Raw genomic sequence first — 3967 nt, 5'->3', positions numbered from 1 at the left:
GGAGGAGGCATCGTCGGAGGAGCCATCGGAGGAGGCACAGGAGGAAACGATGGTGCACTAGAAGAAGGCGACCGAGAGACTCTCTGAGAAGGTTGAGTCTCGGGGACAGTCTCCGGACCCGAAGAACCGGGAGCTTAAGAAGAACCGGGAGCTGAAGAAGACGACGGGTCTAAACGACTACCAGGCTCACCGAACATCTGTCTGTAATGGGGAGTAAGTCTGTTCTTTCGAATCGTCTTGAAAAATAATTTAATATTTAAAATTAACATCAACAGTATAATTCCCTATATTATCCACCTAATCAACACTAATTAACATAAAACCCGTAAACCTATCTAAATTCCCTATATTAACCACCTAATCTATCCTAAACTAATCGAAATTAGAGAGGAGTTTGAGAGACTTACCATTGCTACGAAATAGAAAGGAAGTGGAGAGGAAGTGGAGAGGAAAGAAAGAGTGAGCGCTCGGGAGTATATATAAGATTACTTATCCTCGTTATTTCCTCATAAAGTTACGAGGAATTACAAAGGCCCGTGTTTAGCTTTACGAGGAATTACAAAGGCTCGTGTTTTATTGTACGAGGAAGTAGCAAGGAATTACAAAGGCCCACGTTTATGTTTACGAGTTTTTTACGACGATTAATCTTACGTGGAATTTACGAGTCAACCATTTACGAGGAATTAGCGAGCCCCGCTTTTCTATAAATACCCGCAACTTTCCTTCTCAAACCACACACAAACTCACAAATCACACACAAACTAACAAATCACACCCTATCTCAAATCACACAACTCAGCAAAATGATTTTCAAATTAGAAATATTTGAAAAAAAAGGAAGATAAGAAAGATATTGGAACACATGTGGGCTAGACTTACGTAAGTCTCACCACACGTGATTCCAGTATCTTTCTCCTCTTCTCTTCTTTTTTTTTCTAGTTTTTATTCTACGAGGAATTAGCAAGGCCAGCTTTTTTTTTTGGGTTATGTGGTATTTACGACGATTTGCGCTTACGTGGAAATAACGAGCCCTGCTTTTTTTTTCGTCGTTATTTTCACGTTGGTTTACGAGTGCTGTACGACGATTTCTGCTTACGTGGAATTAACGAGCCCCGCGTTCTTTATTTTTATATTTCGTCGTAATTTTCACGTTTATTTACGAGGAATTAACGAGTATTATGTTTAAATCCCTAAAATCCAAAACTCCAAACCCCATCTTTCTTATCTTCTACTTTATATATTCCAAACCCCCAACCATCTACCCTTTAAACTCAATATATTCTTTCACCTCAATCTATTCTTTCCATTCCAAACCCCATTCCTTAACTTATTATCTCAATGTCTTATTTATAAAACAAACTCCCACATTACCTTACACAAAATCAAATACATCAATCCGATACATCGACATTTTCGTCATCACTAGAAACATCATCATTTTCATTAAACAGCTTCCTCTGTGGCATCGTCGGTAAGATCCTCGTACTCGTGATTATGCGGATCAATGAGAAGGATGTCATCAATTTCTTGTTCAGGTTCCTCGACTTCATTTATCTGTTCTTCTTGCAAAGGTGGTTCTTCTCCACTGATGATTCGTCCTCGAGGTGTAACTTTGATTACGGCTAACCAATTTATACCTGAATCTCTCATCCGAGGGTATGGAAGGAAGCTAACTTGGTCTGCTTGTGAAGCTAAGATGAAAGGCTCGAATTTGTTGTACCTTCTTCCACCGTTGATAGTAACTACACCGAATTTGTTAAACTGAACACCTCTGTTGACGACGGGGTCGAACCATTCACATTTGAAGAGGACGCATTTCAGCTTCAGTATCCCTGGAAATTCGACTTCAATAATCTCCGTCAAGATCCCGTAGAAATCTGTTTCCCCTTTCACACATATTCCATAGTTACTGGTCGCCCGCTGTCTACCATAGTCATATGTATGAAAAGTATAGTCTCGTGTGAAATACATCTGTGATGTGGTGACCTTTACAAGTGGAGATTGAATTACTTCGTGTAACCACTTAGGATAATCTGCATCGTCGTCGTCATAATCAACCTGCAAAAATAAAGAGAATGTTAATGAAATACAGATAATGTATGAAATTTTTTTTAGTTAATACCTGATTCCGCAACCACTTAATGAAGTGTTGATCTTTCCTTTTGTCTACGTCACTTGTGGATATACCAGGAAATGTTTCTTCGACTTGAGAAACAAATAGGCTGTAAAATCACATTTTATAGGAATGAATCTCTCGCAATTATACAATTAATTATACTTATATGTGTTTCGAAGTGTCAATATATGTTACCTTTCAAAATAACGCATCAATGGATCTTCGCAATTGAGTAGAATATAGGTGTGTGCACTATGAGCGTCTTGTTCACTCGACCACCAAACCTCTTTAGACTTTCCACCGAGTCGCCCAATCTGGCTAAAGATGTCTGGAACACCAGCAACTGCATATGTTGGCGCAACACCACCATCATCATATCTTCTTGGAGCTCTTCTCCGTGTACGTACTTTTGACGCAAAGTAGTACGATGTGAAGTGAGAAACTTCTTCCGTCAAACTTCCAGCAATTATAGAACCTTCAACTTTGGCGAGGTTCTTTGCTTTTCCCTTCAAATATTTCATGGCTCGCTCATACTGATACATCCATCCGTAATGTACAGGTGCACGAAGCAATGCCTCATATGGGAGGTGGACAGCTAGATGCTCCATGACGTCAAAAAATCCGGGAGGAAATATCTTCTCCAAGTTGCACAATAAGATGGGAATGTTCTCCTGAAGCTGTTCCACGACTTCTTCTTTAAGAGTGTGTGCGCTCAGATCCCTGAAAAATGTTCCAATGCCTTTTATATTCGAAAAAAAATTAAACACATTGTTAGTCATATATTATTTTGTAAATTATTGTGATATAATACACTACGTACCTGCAAGTGCTTCATGTACGTTTGTTGGAAGTAGCTCCGCAAATGCAAAGGGCAGTAGTCGTTGCATAAATACATGACAATCATGACTCTTCATCCCGGAGAACTTTTGACCCTTTTCAACACATCTAGAGAGATTCGAAACATACCCATCGGGGAACTTCACTTCTGATGCCACCCAGTTGAACAACACCGACTTTTTTTCTGAAGATAATCTGAATATCGGAACGGGAACTTGTCCATTGCTTTTAATATGTAACTCGCTTCTTGAGCAAATATCCGGCAAGTCCAACCTCGATTTTATGTTGTCTTTTGTCTTCCCTGGGACATTCAATATTGTATTCATGATGTTCTCAAAGAAATTCTTCTCTATATGCATCACATCGAGGTTGTGGCGCAGAAGAAGATCCTTCCAATATGGCAACTCCCAAAATATACTCTTCTTGTGCCAGTTGTGATGAACACCGTAAGAATCTGGCATATTACGAGGGACATGCCAATTACCACCCCAACGAACTGTTTCGTTAGCTCCGTAGTAGTCGATTTGCGCTTCAATTTGTTCTCCAGTTAGATATGGAGGAGGAGTGTCTCTCACAACCCTTTTGTGCCTAAACAAATTCTTGTTTCTTCGGTAAGGATGGCCAATGTGAAGAAATCGACGGTGACAATCAAACCAACTTGTCTTCCTACCATTCTTCAGTTGAAACGCATCTGTCGTTCCATTACAATATGGACAAGCTAATCTCCCATGTGTAGTCCATCCAGACAACATCCCATAGGCAGGGAAATCACTTATGGTCCACAAAAGCATCGCTCGCATCGTAAAATTCGTCTTCGTTGAACAGTCATACGTCCTCACCCCTGTTGACCACAAATCCTTCAACTCTTTTATCAGTGGTTGTAGGAAAACATCCAGGGACCTTTTTGGATGGTTTGGACCAGGTATTAATATGGTCAAGAATAGTAACTCCCGTTGCATGCACATCTCCGGTGGCAGGTTGTATGGAGTAAGAAAGACTGGCCACAATGAATAT

The sequence above is a fragment of the Brassica oleracea genome, chromosome C2, assembly GCF_000695525.1.
Source record: "Brassica oleracea var. oleracea cultivar TO1000 chromosome C2, BOL, whole genome shotgun sequence".
NCBI lineage: Eukaryota > Viridiplantae > Streptophyta > Magnoliopsida > Brassicales > Brassicaceae > Brassica > Brassica oleracea.
Note: the sequence above shows the minus strand (reverse complement) of the source record.